Raw genomic sequence first — 18,724 nt, forward strand, 5'->3', positions numbered from 1 at the left:
GAAGACATTGCATCTTCACCAATTGATAACTCTAGTAGTAAAGATATTTTTCCTTTCTGCTTGACGGAAAAAGAATCAATTAATTTCAAAGATATCCCAAAAAGTGAAATGAAAAACGAAGTTACAAAAATAGGTGATAGGAATAACAGTATAACAAATCAAGAATTTGTACCTGAATTCTCACCAATTGATAACTCGAATAGTGAATATATTTTTCCTTTCTGTCCAACGGAAAGAGAAACCAAAAATTTCTACAATATCGAAGTTACAAAAATAGGTGAAAGGAATAACAGTATAACGAATGAAAACATTGTATCTGTATCCTCACCAATAATTGATAGCTCGAGTAGCGAACATAAAAAACTTGGAGAGATTAACACCAACAATAAAGAACAAACCAGATCAGGTAGTTCCATCTCTGAAAGTCAAAATATCAAAGAAAAAGGGTTAAGCAGGGTCCCTTCAAATAATATAATGTCAAATACTAAAACCCATACTGCAACTAATGAGAATAGTGAAAATGATGAGGAAATAGAACCCCATCATATTCAAAGCTTTATTGAAGCAATCAATAATAATTACGGAAATGTATTGCATAATATTATGTATACTTTCCATCCCAATATTGCAACTAGTTTGTTAATCACTCCTTATGAAGAGTTAAAAGAATTAATTAGCGACGAAGCAAAAAGTAGCAAATTTTGGATTTTCTTCATAAGTGATACTGACAACTTACGAAGGAAGAAGTGGTAATTATTGGCTTACGATAACAAATCAGAAAAAGCATATCATTTCGATCCAAACGAGAATAGTAATCTTTCTCTTGCTTATGCTCTAATGAAAAAGATTAATTACTTGAAACATGAAGAAAATACAGTTACTAATAAAAGTAAATGTAAAGGTTCCCATAAAATTCAATTAGCTTATGTTCCCCAAGCAAACACCGTATTCAATTCCTGCATTCATGCCTTAGAGAATTTCATGAATATTACGTATTATTTATTGAAATATAGGACCTTGGAAGGATATGGGGAAAAAGATGCGATAGCCTGTTTTAACAGAGCTGAAATATTTTCTATGTTTGAACTTATTGAAAATAAAAGACCTTTCATCACAATGCAGGGAAAGCCTGAGATAATTATTAGATTGGAAACTGTAGTTGAGATTATTGAAAAGCAAGGTAATGATTTTTCTTCAAAATCCCATAAAAATGAGCGTGTGCTTCCTGTTTGCCTACCAGATTCATTTCCTCAACAATATCATGAGAAAAAAACTTTAGCTCTACAGATACCAGGGAAAATAAATGAGTTGCATGTAAATCTTTTGTTCGACACCGGCAGCAACGTCTGTATAGTTCGGCAAAATGTAATTGATGATTCTACAATAACCGATGCTCCCACTAATTGTCAATTGTTTGCCGCTAATGGAGAGCCGCTTAAAATAGTAGGAATGTCTAAAGTATCTTTCTCTATTCAAAATAATAGATTTGAACAAGATTGCTATGTAATGAAAAATTTCTCAGCAGACTTATTGCTTGGGAATAATTTTTTCATAAAAAACGGAGTCATACTCAATTTTAAAAATAAGACTATCTTTGTAGATTCAGAATTTGACGTAATAAGTATTCCGATGGACGACGAATTCCTAAACCAAATTAGTCATCAATTATCAATGTCAGTTCAATCTGCTAATAGCGTATTGTCAAGTAATAATATGATCATCAAACCACACTCAGTAGCAAAAATTGATACGTTTTGTTTAACAAAAATAAATGATGAATCATCATGCTATTTCAACCTACAATCTAGTCTAATCAATCCAAATTGTTCATTGATCAATTCAATTGAAATGCATAATAATAATAATAATCAACTCAGTTTAAAAATTCTTAATTCGTCAGACAAACCAATATTTATACATGAAGGAGAGACGCTAGGAAACATATCTCACTGCGAATTGAATGAAAATTCAGAAAATCTAATCAATAAATTCAAGCCCACTAATTTCAAGGATCAAATTTCAAATAATCTGATAAAACTAACGACAGATTTGACATTAAAACCAAAAATAATTGAAAATGTATCTGTGAGAAATATATTCTCTATAGAAAATATTGATGAGGTTGAATTCGTGCAGAATAATCAGTATTTAAATGGAAAGAAAGTAGCTTTTTATTTGAGCGAAATAACTCCTCATGAAATAATATTTCAAGCTTACAACTTTTCTAAAAAATAAGTAGTTTTGTTAATCCATGGAGAGATAGGAGTTCTAAATATAAAGCAGCCTATAAGACATATTGAAACAAAAAACACTATGAATATAATCTATCAATTAACAAAAAAGGATGCGAAATTTGAATGGTTAGACAGCCATCAAAAAGTATTTGAAGAATTAAAATCATGTCTTATGACAAAACCTGTACTTTTGCATTATCAAGATGATAGGGAGTCCTTATGACAGATGCTTGTAGTGTTGGAATCGCTGGATATTTATGCCAGTTAGATGACGACGGAGCTATGAAACCAGTATCTTACGTTTCTCGAAGATTGAGTAAAAATGAAGAAAATTGGCCAGCAACTCATTTAGAAATGTTAGCTGTAGTATATTGCATTTCACATTTCAGACCCTTACTCTTGAATAAAAAGTTCACAGTTATAACTGATCATAGTAGCCTCCAACATTATAGAAACATAAAAGAGCCAAACTCTCGTCTTGCTAAATTAGCAGCGAAATTAGTCTATTATGATTTTGAAATTAAGTACAAGCCAGGGAAAAATCTCCAGCTCATAGACGCATTATCAAGAGCTCCCATAGATGTACCAATTGAGAATGAATGGCAAGAAATCAATACAATACAATGTGCAAATATAGGCTTATTACAGAAACAAGACCCATATTTAAATGAAATATATCTTGCGATTCATGACCTAAATGCAGCAGAAAAGCAATTTGCTAGAAAATCCCGAAGTTACTTGCTTGAAGACGATATTCTATATTACAAAGATTCTCAATACAAAACAAGTTTTTTCCATATTTTAGCACTTCCACAATCTTTAGTTCCACAAATCCTACAACAATTTCATGAGTCTGTTCATTTTGGCGGTCACTTAGGAATAGAAAAGACTATTTCCAAAATAAGAGTAAAATATCACTGGCCAACAATGAGACAAGACATCATTGATTACGTTAAATCCTGTCCAACCTGTCAAAATACAAAAACAGCAAAAACAAAACCAGCAGGATTGTTGAAGCCGATAGAAATTCCAAAACAACCATTTCATACCATATGTATAGATGCAATAGGCCCTTTATCACTGAGCGGAGGTCGCTATAAGTATATATTAGTAGCAGTAGACCGAGCTACAAGGTTTGCCTTCTGTGAACCAGTAGTTTCCATTGATGCAAAAACAACAGTTAAATTCTTCACAAATTTTTCCACTACGTATGGATTACCGAGAGTCATACATACAGATAATGGTACCAATTTCAGGTCAGAATTAGTAAAACAATTTTGTGTTTCACTAGGAGTGACGCAAAAATTTGGCTCCAGTTACATGCCAACTAGTCAGGGCATAACTGAAAGATATAACCATACGCTAATAACTATGTTGAAATGTTACATAAATGAAAAGCAAAACAATTGGCATTCCAACATAAAGTATGTGTGCTTTGCCTACAATATTTCATATCAAGAATCTCTAGGATACACACCTTTTTATCTAGTACATGGTTTTCATCCACTCAGCCCTTTCGATGTAGCATTTTTACCCCCATCAGCTGAAATAGATCGATTTCAAGTGCTACACGATCTAGCTGAAATTCGGTCACAATTACCGAATATAATACAAAAGGCCCAACAACGACAAAAGATTCGCTTTGATGAAAAACATAAACATGTAGAATTTCAAGTAGGAGACAAGGTGCTTGTATCGTATCCACCAAACGAGCCTGACACTTGTAAAAAATTCAATAGTCATTTCAAAGGCCCTTATACAATTTCTAAGAAGATTTCAGATCACAACTACGAAGTAATTTTAGAAAAAAGAGGTCAATTTGTTCCAGAAGTAATACATGTCCGTAGAATGAAGAAATTTTACAGTAGATAAAAGATTCCATTATTATGATTAATATTCAAGTATTTTTGAAATATACTCATCAGAATATAAATGTAAATTAAAACCTTATCACTTCAACTGAAGAAAGAAAAAAACCTTCGTATTGTAAATTACGTTTACAATAATTGAAGATTTTGTTTGAAAAATACAAATACTTCAATAATTTCACTCATTGTAATGTAATTGTCACAAGCATAATTTCAGAATATATTATTGTATATTCTTGAATATTATTTTGCATAAAATTGACACTTCTTTAAGCTGTTACAATTCTGGAAAAATTTGATCAGATGAGCTTGTTGCTGTTGATTTATCAAATTCTCATTCTCATCAATTATTATTTTCTTACTTCTATTTAAATTATTATACTTCAATACTTATTTTTGTTTTTCACTTATCAATACAATACAACTTATATTGAGAAAGAATAACTGATCACTTATTATTGATGAGACATTTAAAAACCCGAATTTCTTCGCATTCATTTGAAGTCAAATTGCGTTGAGTAGGCCTATTCATTATTTTCATTAATATTATGGAGATATATTCATAGCATCTCCATTATTCAACAATTGATAAGAGCATTCATCACCTTTTTATGTGAATCTATAATAATTGAATAAATTTATAATGAATAATTTGAATGAATTTATTGTTGAATAAATTGTAAATAAAAAGTAATTTGAGAAAATTCATACATACATTGATTATTGAACTATTCAAGAGACAATTTAGTATGCTACTGCAATTATTATTTTTATGTACTTTGTATGTAGGTAACCAAATTAATTGTAAATGATCAATTTATCAAAATAACTTGTGTATATAGAACACAAAGAGAGACAACGAGTAAACTATTGTAATAAAATTTTGATTCAAATATAATATGATAATATTGATATTTAAAATGCACAAAAATAAAGATCTATAAATCAAAGTAAAATGTTTTGATTTACAGTAGCGAATATTCAATCAATAATATGTAGCAGTGAATCTAAATGCCAAACAGATAATAAATTTAATATCTCGATGTAAAATAATTATTATTAACTTTTCAGAAGCCAGAACCCACCCGGTAAGTCATGTTTCCTCAAGCCCTTCCCTTACTATTTCTGATATGGTGTATGGAAACAGCAGCTGTCAAGGTGTTCTCAGGAGTAATTCTTCAACCAATTCCTCACGTACACGCTTATGAAGCTTCTGTGCCTATCAGCTACAAGACGAACTTTCCAATGGCGCAGATGACTCTTCTCCAAGCGGACAAAGTATTCCAACCCAGATGCCCACTACACTCTGATTGCTCGATCGAAAAAGTTATTGAGCAATTATACAACTCAACAAACGAAATCATCAAACATGATCACCAGAAAACCTCGAAAATGAGTCGCACTACTCGGTCGATCGACGCAATAGGAGACTTCCTACACTTCTGCTGCGGCACAGCGACAGACGGAGAGCTCCATGGACTCGAATTCAACGAGCAGCATATCACAGACCACCTGAATGCTTTCCAAAGTCTCGTGAAAGAAGACCATCAAGATCTAATCAAAGTGACGGGAGAATTAAACCTCTTCACTAACAACATCTCTAATCAGTTCCATGCAGCCTACAAACTTTTCAAAAAATCACAAGTAGCAGCAGATGAAGAACTCTACACTCAAATGATTGCATACGCTTTTCACACATACTCACATCTATACCTCATTGCCAGACGAAACTTCATCACATCAATAAAAGAAACCTGCCAACAAAAATTAATACCAGCAAACGTCATCAAACCAGAATTGTTATTGAAGGACCTCTCTCAGCTACAAGAGAAGATGAATTCAACAACAAATCAACAGTTGGCGGTCGATCTCAAAAATTATCAGCAGCTATATCAACTTCCAATAACAACATGCCGAGTTGCAGAAGAAGACGTTACAATCACGGTGAAGATTCCAATTGTCACGAAAGCATCAAACTTCACTTTATTCAAGTACATTCCCACCCCACTCAGCTGGAAAAACCAATCGTGTTGGCTGCCAAGAGAAGACATGATCATTGCGAAAAGCGGAAACACCATTCAAGTTTTGGCCGGAAAACAAATAGAGCTTTGCCAAGTACCCAAAACAAAGCTCTGCTATCTACCTAGACAGCAGCATTCAGGAGAATTATCATCAAAATGTACGGAGCATCTCGTTATGTCATCAACGTTACAACAACTACAAGAATTTTGCGTTTTCACCTGTACAAGCAACACGGATGCCGTCCAAATTCTAGAAATGTCACCTACGGTATTCTATGTCACCAACATTCAACCAAGGACATCAATTAAATGTAAAGGAGGAGAAGAACAACTATTATCGACTACTCTTCCAGGAACAATTCAAACATCTATCCCGTGCAACTGTGAGCTACAGGAGAAGAACAAAACACTTATCAGAAAGACATTTCCTTGTGACTTCCGTGCTCCTCTAATTCCAAATATTCAACACTTCTTACCTTTACACTGTCTAAATATTAAATCATTAAAAGTAGATTCTTTTCAACCACATAGAAATCCTCATTTTGATAATTTTACTGATATTTTGAAAGATGACTGGAATGTAACAATACCAACATTGTTTATTCATAACAATATAGCACCAGATTTATTTGAAAAAGTAACACTTCCAAACAGTTGGTATGATATTTTTAATTCTACTTCCATGGCATTCTATTTTATTTATGCATGGTTAGCACTGATTACTTTGGCATTACTGTACTTCATAAATAAGATTCACATGCTACTGACTCTAAAAAAGGCTCAAGAAAAACCTACAATACATTTGATGGAGCTTAAAGATTGAACAGTCAAATACCACAGAAATTGTTAAAAATAAAAACGTTTTGATGTAACTTTTCTTTTGTGTGTCAATTGTCTTATGTAATTAATCAAAACTGAACATATGATATTATTTAGTTGTGTTATTGATCTGTATTATTTATTTATTGATCTATTGAATGCTCTATTAATGAATATTAATTTACAAATTATTGATATTTCAATTGAATTACATGATTTACCTATTGAAGATTAATTAAATGCATTATTGTTGAATATTATTTTATTACTAATTATGGATTTTTCATTAGTATTATAGTATGATTGACCTTTTGCATATTATTTTAATGTATTACTTATGAATAGGCTACAATTTTTATTCTAATTTTGGATTTTTCATTTGTATTCCACGATTTACCTATTGAATATTTAATTGAATATAATTTGAATACATTATTGATTGACTTTTCATTTGTCTTGTATGTATTAAATATAATAAAATTTGAATGCATTATTGATTAATATTATTTAAATAATTGTTAATTTTTCATTTGTCTTTGATTTAAGAAAATAATTTTATTATGTCCATGCATTATTAATTAATATTATTTAATTCATTGATTTCCAATTATATCAGTTGAATAACCTATTTTAATTTTTGTCTATTTTATTATCGGTATTATTAATGCATTATTGATTTCTTTATTAGTATGGAATAAGATCCAACTTAATTAATTAATATTATTCAATTATCATTTTTTAATTATAAGAAAAACAATTATTATTATATTATTAATACATTTTCATAGTTAGTAGGATTATTTGTATTATCATTGGGTATATATGTATTTTAACGAGAAGAGTAAGCATAGTTTTATTGAATTCTTTGAATAACATTTTTTTTTTTAAATTCTATGAATGTAAAAGAAAAAATATCTATATTCAAGCTACCACGACCAAGATGATTATTACTGAATAAACTATTGACAAGAAAGAAGGAATTTATCAAATTTATGTTACCATATTGATTTAATGAACTGTTAATGTAATTATTATGTTATACTCTCAATCAGAATGTGTATTGTGAATTATTGTTCAATAATTGTCTCTTGCTTTGCACTTGTAGAGCCAGGGTCGGCTCTTCCCCTAGGGGAGGGGACATGTCACGATAGTGACTGAACCGTGTCTCAAAAATAATTTAATTATAATTTTTTTTTAATAAAATACAGTACTTTCAATTATTTTAAATGTTATAAAATATAGTATAATTTAAACAAATTCATTTTCATCTTAAACTGCAGAGCAAGAGAGGAAAACGTTCTATTCAATAAAAATGTCTTAGCAAAGCTTCCACGCCATTGGCTAAGAACTTAATACAAACTCAGCAGTTGCGCTGACAAAATTTTCATTCCTAAAAAAGACCACTCACTTCTCGTTCAACTGCGGTATCGACCACGAGTCCAGGTTTACCCAGGAGAGTCAGTTCCATATTTTCTGTAAGTTTATTTTTCTTTCAAAATTCATTCTCCTCCTTTTAAACAGTAATATCTCAAATAATAATAATAATAACAACAATAATAGAACGTTTTCCTCAACATATTTTTTTTTTTTTAAATTTAAATTCTTAAATAAAATCAATTTCATTTTAGATAATTAAATATAAGCCAACGGTTTCATAAGAAAGGGCGTAATTGTTTAAAATGAGATTTGTTTTGTTTAATTATCCGTATTACCGATTTTCAACCTTTTGTATCTTTTTAAATATTATTGTTCAAAATTGATAAGAACTTTGTGTCAATAAAAACTAAATTACTTTTCCAATTCTTACTTCTTCTATTTTCATCCTATTTCAAAAATTCAAACACCTTGTGTGAGTCAAAAATTTTTATTATCAAAATTTCCAAGTTTTTGTGTTTTTTCTTTATATAAAAAAAAGACACTGGTGGAGGCGTTCCTGTTCCTGTGAGGTAATTGAATGAATTGATCGAAACCCATACGATTTGGAGGAATCTGGGGATTAATTCATTCAATTATCCACAAATTTAAAGATCCTATAATTTTTGGTAGTGTGCTTTACCAAACATCGAGTAGAGGCACTAACCACTAAGAAGAATACAATCGATCAGTAGGCCTACTAACGAATTGATTATTTGAATAAATCACATTAATGTGAAGAACATAAATAGATGATGAAATAACACATAACAAAACACTTATAATCTTTTCGTTAGACTGGTCATTTCTCTTTATTCTTTTATTTGTTACATTTGGTGAAGGCGTCAATCGCCCATCATCCCATTTATTTGTTACAAAAGCGTCTCCGCTGTCCCCTGCTCGCTAACTGGTGCTGGCCTTCGCGCTCCTCGACGAAGCACCTCCTCCTCATTATCCAAAACGGGGAGCATCGCAACAATCCGCTGTCGTTGCTCCAGTAGAGCCCTCCTCAGGCTCGTACTTGTGCCGTCTGTTAGCACTGAGTCGAGTAGTAGATCAATCAAGCCCTGATCGTGCACTCTGTACATCCAGGAGTTGCTGGAGTCGCCATCAAACTCTGGAGACGTCTCCTTGGATATTTCTTCCAGTCTGGAACATGCAGTGGCCTCCGCGACTGGTGGCCACAGCGCTGCAGCTCCTCCCTCTTCCTGACCTGTGCCAGCTCTGCAACCGATCCTGTTCAGACCGGCAGCCTCCACCATTGTCCTCAGGTGGTTTTCGACAAGAGCTCTCCTGAGTTCTGCCATGGTTCCAGTTGTAGGTAGCCCTGCAGCAGCCGAGAATTTCACTGCTTCATCCCTGTGAAGCCTGTAGAACCAGACCACTCTTGGATCACTGCTGTTGTCTCCTGTATCCTCCTTGACGCCTTCCTCACCTCTGCAATTATTCCTCTCTTCAGCACTCATCGCTGTTCTTCTCCTCCTACCTTTAGCACCACGTTCGTGTGCCAATCTTCTGAGTAGATTATTGCCCACACCTTCTTCTACTAGAATTCCCAGTGTCGCTCTGGACCGGCTAGACTCAGTCGGCGTCTGGGGTGGGCCGCAGCAGGGGACGGGAGTCTTGGTGGGGCATCCGCCAACCACCCTCGTTCGAGTCGGGGGCTGAAAAAGGGCCTTGAGTACCTTAGAGAAATGTTTCCCTCTTTTAGGTAAGAGGGGCCGTGCTTTAGCACTGCCAAACAGGGTTGGGCGTGGAGTGAGAGGACTAGGAACGATCTGGTGTCCGCAGCGAGGGGGGTCTCGCTGGTCTCGCTGGGAGCTGGATTGGACGTGATTTTGGGTGTGGTCAGATCGAACACAGAGCACAGGAATTTTACAAAAAATGATGCAATTGTTTTGACAGGTGGCTCTAATGATGTTATGAAATACCGTAATATTAATAGACTTTTGAGAAGAATTGATGAGACAATTGAAACTCTAAGGCATACAAATGTTATAATGTGTACACTGCCCTACAGATACAATCAGTTGCTACAATCAACGTGTAATAGAATGATTACCAGATTCAATGAAGGAGTTAAAAATCTAACAGAGTATCATGGTACGTCGCTAATTGAACTCAATGACTTACAAACACAGGATCACACATCACTCAATCAGCATCTGAATGGGAGAGGGATGGTTCAGTTTTCCAAGAGGATAATGCGGCAATTCAGAGCTCTTACAGCGAAAATCTCAAATTTACAGAAAGTCGAAGATTCCAATTTGATTGATCTCTCATTGTCAACGATATCCGATGAAGGTGACTCCATTCTGAACAACTCAGACATAACTTATTTTGAACTGTCAATACATAAGGACTCTTGCGCTGATGATAAACAAAGTGGAACAAATAAAAACTCTTCAACAAATTTTTTAGACCCAAGACAAATCAATCGTACTATGGATACATAGATAAAGTAAATGGGAACAAAGAACATGACTTAAACGATGATGCTTTCTCAGAATGGTACAATGTTAACTCAGATCGATCTGACCTATTGCCGAATACGCCACCTGTAGATGCAGGCGGGTTGACGACGAGAATATTCTTTGTAAACGTATGTTCATTGAGGTCAAAAATTAGTCAACTAGAAGAGTTGTCTAAAGATACATCCTTGAATATTGTGTGCTTAAATGAGCATTGCTTGGTTGGTGATGAAGTGTCTTTCTATGTGCCAAATGGCTTTGTAATAGCAGCCTCATATTGCAGAGAGCCTCCTCTCACTCGAGGTGGCTCATCGATTTTAATTAAGAGAGAATTATCTTTCACCCTTGTTGACGTGTCACAGTTTTGTTTACCAACGCTATTTGAAGTATCAGCAATAAAGATAGTTAAATCGAATATCATAGTAGTGAGCATGTATAGAACACCAGACTCCAATCTCGGAGACTTTCTCAATAGATTAGAAGATTTTTTAACATTCGTGACTTCGAAATCCTATAGATCTATACTGCTAGCAGGCGACTTCAATATAGACATTCTCAAGGAAGATAACTCTGAAGTTCAAATGTTTCAAAACATAATCAGATCATTCAATCTTTACAAATCTCATTCATGTCCAACGAGGAGAAAGGCCTGCCTTGACAACTTTTTCACAGATTTAAGATCAAATTGCTATAATTGTTTCATTTACAAACAAGAATTGATTTCGGATCATGCTGGATTATTGCTTGAGTTTGGAATGCCATTGAGTGAATTGACTGAAAATTGCAATGTTTTGAATCAAAAGAAACCATCAGTAAGAAAATTTCGGCTACTGAGACAGGAAAACCTGGATAAATTGAATGAGTCACTACTAAATTATGATTGGTCAAAAATTTATTCTACATATGATGTAAATAGAATGACGTCCATGTTTCCAAATGCTATTGTGTATCTTCTCAATCTACACTGTCCTTTAATCAGATCTACAAAAGTGAAAAATAAGAAGTGGTACACAACGGAATTGACAACAATGAAACAACATCTTATGATTTTGTATAGTATATGGAAAGCCACAGGAGGAGATGTGGAGAAAAATAACTTTACAGAATACAAGAAAAAGTATAGAAAGGCATTGACACTAGCACAAGTTGCCGCAAATAATAAATTGATTTTGGAGTCAAAAAAACAAATGCAAAACTGCATGGAAAATAATAAATTCTATTAAGGACACTACAACACCTGTACTAACTGATGTGAAGATTTCACCGGACGAATTCAACGATTTCTTTGTAGACGTTCCTGATAATGTCATTGGCCATCAGCAGAGCTGTCAAAACCCACTTACCTATTCAGATTTTCTAAGAACCAACACAGGTATACGAAGGAATGACAACGAAACAGCATGTAAGTTTTCCTGGATTAATGTAGACACGAATATAATAATGAAAATTGTAAAAAAAACGAGCTCATCACGTAGTGAAGATGTCTTTGGAATTTCAAATTTCTTACTAAATAACATCATTTATTCAATCAATATTCCATTGGTATTCATAATAAATTCTATTTTTAAATCTGGTGTTTTCCCCGACTGTTTGAAACAATCAGTAGTCAACCTCATTCACAAAAAGTGTGATAAGAACCAACCTGAAAATTTCAGACCTATTGCGGTAGGACCAATTATCAGTAAAGTGATTGAAACTTGTTTATTAATACCACTTACTGAACATTTCACTACTAATAAATTGCTCAATAATAATCAATTCGGCTTTCGAAACAAATGCTCCACTACTATGGCTTTAGAGAAAATTGTGGAGTTTATACTTGAGGGATTTGAGAGAGGTTCAGTTATTGGTGGTGGCCTGCTGGATCTGAGCAGGGCTTTCGACACTGTGTCACACTCAATTCTATGCAAGAAACTTGAATAATATGGAATTGAGGGCTCTGAATTGAACTTGATCAAATGCTACTTGAAAGATAGAATTCAAATAGTCAGAGTCGATAATAATTATTCAGCTCCTAGATTCACAAAAGCAGGCGTTCCGCAAGGATCTGTACTGTGCCCGTTTTTGTTCATTGTCTATATCAATGACTACAGTGTGAATGTCCCATCTTATTCAGTATTATATGCTGACGATACCACCGTTCTGAGCATTGATAAGAATGAGAACGTTGTTTTAAGTCAATTCAACAATGCTTTAGAGAGTTCAAAGCGATGGTACACAGCCAATCACTTGGCATTGAATGAGAGAAAATGTGAAAATATAATATTCTCATTGAGAAATACATCTAGTGAACGGTATGAGAATTATATGAACCCTGTGAAATTGTTAGGAGTCATGTTAGACAGTAAGCTGTGCTGGACCAATCAAATTGATTTCCTTTGCAAAAAACTATCCCGCAGCTTATACGCTCTGAAGAGACTGAGGCTTTGTGTCAGTAAAGAAGTGCTGATATCAGCCTATTATGGTTTATTTCATTCTCACTTGAGCTATGGACTTCGCCTATGGGGGCGAACAACTGCAGTTGTATGAAGAGGGTTTTTGTATGGCAGAAAAAGGCAATTAGATGCATCGTTGGTCTGAGGAATGATGAATCATGCAGACAAGCCTTCCCAGAACTTCAGATAATGACACTGTCATGCATGTACATATTTTGTAATCTGATGCACATGAGAAAAAATGAAACCAACTTCATACGACAAGAGGAGATTCACAGCTATGCAACAAGACAGCGTTCGTTCCTGACAACACCTCATATCCGTCTCAACAAGACCTTCATGAGTCACAAGTTCCAGCAGTTCCGAATCTTCAATAAGATGCCTCAGAGAATTAGACAACTACCGGAACCAAGATATAAGGCAGTTATTTGCAAGTGGCTGAAAGAAAAAGCATTTCATGATTTAAATGAATATATGAACTGCACTGACATGCCTAGTGACAATCAATGACAGCATAGATTATATGTGTATATATTGTATTTTGTTCTTTTTCAAACAAAATGACGATGCCTATTGTACAGTGTTGTATTAAATTCTAGGGCACCGGGTGTCTTCCTGGGGTCTGGATCGAGCGCGGAGTTGAAGGAAAGGCCTCCCCTGGCCTTTCTCGAGGTCCTCTTGCTATTCGGAAGTGAATCAGCAAGCCACAGAAGCCCGCGCACCGGACTTTGCCTCTGGTCACCAAGTCCCAATTCTCGGGCACCGGGTGTCTTCCTGGGGTCAGGATTGAGCGCGGAGTTGAAGGAAAGGCCTCCCTTGGCCTTTCTCGAGGTCCTCTTGCTATTCGGAAACGAATCGGCAAGCCACAGAAGCCCGCGCACCGGACTTTGCCTCTGGTCACCAAGTCCCAATTCTCGAGCACCGGGTGTCTTCCTGGAGTCAGGATTGAGCGCAGAGTTGAAGGAAAGGCCTCCCCTGGCCATCTGGCCATTTGGTCACCTCCTTTGCAGATGACACGGCCTTAATTTTTACTAGGTCAAATTGGCGGGAGGTTAAGTGTTTAGCCGAGGCTGGTCTGGCTAGGGTTAAATCTTGGCTGGATCACCACACGCTGACACTTAACATAAAAAAAAGTGTGTACATACTTTTCTCTCCATCAGAAAGGTCTATCCCTACAGAGCTATTTCAAGATGGTGTAAAAACTCACTCAGACTCCTGTACATATTATAATCATTATGTAGAGTTGGAAGGGTTACAGGAGAGGGATAAAAACTGTGTATGTCAGGCATTGATAAGAGTGAGGGAGACAAAATATCTGGGAGTCATGTTAGATTCACAACTCAAATGGAACGCTCACATTGATAATATATGTAAAAAAATGAAACATATTATACATAAATTTTACAGGTTAAACGGGTTAGGTGATTTAAATATATTACTATAAATTTACTTTGCTTACGCCCAGTCAGTATTACAGTATGGCATTAGGGTATGGGGTGGGACATTGGACGTACATTTTTACAAAATCTCCTTAATTCAAAAACACTTAATTAAAGCAGCACTTGGTCGACCCAGACGTTACCCTACAAATCTCCTTTTTACAGAATTCCCAGTTTTAACAGTTAGGCAACTATTTGTGAAAAACATAATATTATACATAATTAAAAACAGAAATCTATTTACACCTCAAGCTCGAACCTACAATTTTCGAATGCAAGATAATTATCAAATTAACAGAACTGACATGACTGTATGCCGAAGACAATTTCCTTACATCTGCAATAGACTCATCAACCTGCTACCAGAAAACTTAATAGCAAATAGAACAACAAAAGCAAATCCTAAAAAAATAGCAGAGTGGATAAGATCAATAAACACTTCTCAATTCTTACAAACATAATATAATATTAAATATCACCATCATCTCATTTCACTAACTACAGTTCATCAATAATTGTATCAATTCTCAATTATATTTCAGATGTATTCCTTCCAACACAATATATATCAACATTGACTTATAACAGCAACCAATCATAAAATTTAATATAGCAGTAACTTACTCCATTTGTATTACACTTCTACTTTTCTCATATTATCAGTATTCTGTACATTTTTATTGTCATACATATTTGTATTAATTTTTCTTCTCTTTCACTTGTGTATTGTACTTTTTATGAATTTTTTTGGTACTCGCTGCCAGCACTCAAACCCTTGGTTTTGCAGGCAGCGCCTATTATGTTATTTTGTGTAACAAAGTTTTCATTTATATGAATACTTTGATTGTCTATCTTGCTTAACTTTGTTTTGACATTTATCATTGTTTTGAATTATATTTGAAATGGCAAAATTTTGATTCAGAAGCGAATCAGCAAGCTACAGGAGCCCGCGCGCTGGACTTCGCGTCTGATCACCAAGTCCCAATCCTCGGGCACCGGGTGTCTTCCTGGGGTCCGGATCGAGCCCGGAGTTGACGGAAAGGCTTCCCCTAGCCTTTCTCGAGGTCCTCTTGCGATTCGGAAGCAAATCAGGATGCAGTCAGGTTTTAACCAAAACCTGGCGTGTCACTGCTGGTTGAAACAGGCAGGTTGCTGCCCAAACTCGTTGAAAAGGTCGAACAACACTCATCCAAGTGTGTGTTGAACCGCGGAGCTTCCAGTGTCTGAGATTAACCACCTTTAACCTCAGACACAACTCCTGGTCGTTGAAGGATTCGGAGTACACTCAAAGCACGAGATATACTATGCTGCTAGCTGCGCGCTGCTTCCTTCACTCTCTCTTTCGACCGCTCGCACTGGACACCCACACTAGGCTGACCACCTACTAGCCTTCTACGAGCCTCCCTCAGTGGCCGAGATGGAGGGGAGTAAGGATGCGCAGCACTGCTAAGCAGTAGCCCAGCGGCTGGGCTGCTCGTTGACCTCTGTGATTTCATCAGAGATAACCAAGCGTCTTATAACAAGCCCTAAACTCAATTCCCCTCACTAGTTACGATATACATCGTGCCAATACAAAGCCATAGCGGCCAGCCAGTCTACAGATCGAAATTACAGACATATTGCAATTATTCAAATGCTAATGAATAAATTATTATTATTATTATTAATCGAAAATCCGAATTAAATATTAATAATAAATTATAAATTAAATTAAATCCTTGTTGTTTACCCTGTTGTCAATATTTGCAGTAGCAGAAGTATTCGGGGTGAATTACAGCATCTAATTTGGATATTCGTTTAATAATAAATATCGGGGGACCGAGCTTTGCTCTGTGGTGTGAAAGCATAGAAAATTTGTAACGAAAGAATAAATTCATAGTTTATATTTATTTATTCATTTTCTCAGTCGTACAATTATTTTCACAGTTATACGAGGAGGCACTGACAGGCCCAAAACTGTCACTTTTCAAATTAATACTACAGTCCAAATCAAAATCTAGGTTAAGCTACTATCACCAAAATAACAATTTATTCACACTTCAAAAAAACAATCACATCATCAATAACAAATATATATACTATGAATTCGATTTAGAATGATATGTTTGCTACAATATTTGTTAATATACTATGTATCACTAACAGCATTAAGTTACTATTTTTGACTTTCTGAAGTAAACATGTTTTCTAAAAAAAAGAAAAATAAACGAAAATAAGTTTCTCTTGCTGAATTTTTCCTCTCATGAGATCAGCTGGATGATCCCACACACATGCACTCGTTCACTCTTCCATTACGGTATCGACAGACGACAAAATTTGCAGCTGTTTTTCCAAGGACATATTTATTCTTTCAATGTCCTTCAGCTAGTTATCCAAGGGTTGAGACCTAGTGCAATCGAATCTTCATATTATAAACCTACTTTGTTCCAAATTTTGTGAATATCGTTAGAGCCATTTTTGAGATTCGTTGAACATAAATATTTATACCTATATAACCATATAAACAGAACCATATATATATATATATATATATTATATATATATATATATTATATATATATATATATCGTTTAATATTATAGGATAAATTCATTAGCATTTGAATAATTGCAATATCTCAGTAATTTCCAGATGGCTATTGAAACATTGATCCAACTAAAGCATGATATTAGTGTCAAAGACCGAAATCTGCATTTCAGTTCATTATCATATGTGAGATTGATTGATTTATTTATTTGTTACATGCTAGGTCTTGAAAAACCTATTGCATTTATACATTACAATAATTATACAATGCGAAATTGAAAAATAATAATAAATTAAGTATTATTCCAAATATATACAGAAGAAGAAAATAATAAGAAAACTCAGTTAAAGGTAATTGAAAAATATAAAACTAAGACAAAAAAAATTATAACCTCATTACAATTGAAAAATATTACGATATGATGAAGAAGGAAGAACATTATTGTAACTAATTAATGAAGAATAATGATTATTGAAAAAAAAGTGAAAGAAAGTTATAATGAAAGAAGAAACAGATGATGAAGGAGAGTACTAGAATTTAGAAGGATAATTATTATATAAGATCTCATAATCAAACTATTATTGGTATACATATATATATATATATATATATATATATATATAATATAATATATATATATATATATATATATATAATATAATATATAATATATAATATATATATATATATATATATATATATATATATATTTTTAATATATATATTAAAAATGAACTACAAATAGAGCACAATATTACTTTTCAGAGGCGTTGAAAGTTCGGATCACAGAACTGCAATTCAGTGGACCTCATAAGGCCAATGACTTCACATCCGTCCTTGAAGAAAGGTGCAAATGAGTTAATAATTCATTGAATTTGGGACTAGATTGTTGCTAAACTTATTCATTATTCAATAGATGAACAAACAGTCTTCTCCTGAACAAGTAGAGAGATGTTGATAAAACAATTTTCTGGGGCAACTCATTCCATAACCTAGAGGCCGTCACAATGAAAGAGTTGTTGAAAATGGCAGTGTGGTGCAGTGGAATCTGTAACGTAAAACGATGAGCCCGTGTACAGCGAATAGGATTAACTTCATCCAATAACCTGAAGGAGTCTGCCAAATAGGATGGACCCTCTCTCATAATTATAATTTTGTAGGTCAAACAGAGTAGAAAGAATTTCCTTCTCTCCTTCAACTTGAGCCATCCAAGATCATTGAATAGAGGAGTTATATGTGCATCCCTTCTCGCATCGAAGATGTAACGAACTGCATAATTGTAAGACCGCTGCAGGCGCAGATCCAATTCGCCGGTGAGATCATTGTAGACAATGCAGCAATATAATAGGAATGGTACCACCAATGCATTCACCAGAGTCACTCTCACTGATTTCGGGAAAAATCTCTTAATCCTTTTCAATTGGTGCATGCCACCAAACACCTTGTTGCACACATGAGTAGTCTGCTCACGCCAACTCAATGATGAATCAATTGATA

This window comes from Nilaparvata lugens, chromosome X, assembly GCF_014356525.2.
Source record: "Nilaparvata lugens isolate BPH chromosome X, ASM1435652v1, whole genome shotgun sequence".
NCBI lineage: Eukaryota > Metazoa > Arthropoda > Insecta > Hemiptera > Delphacidae > Nilaparvata > Nilaparvata lugens.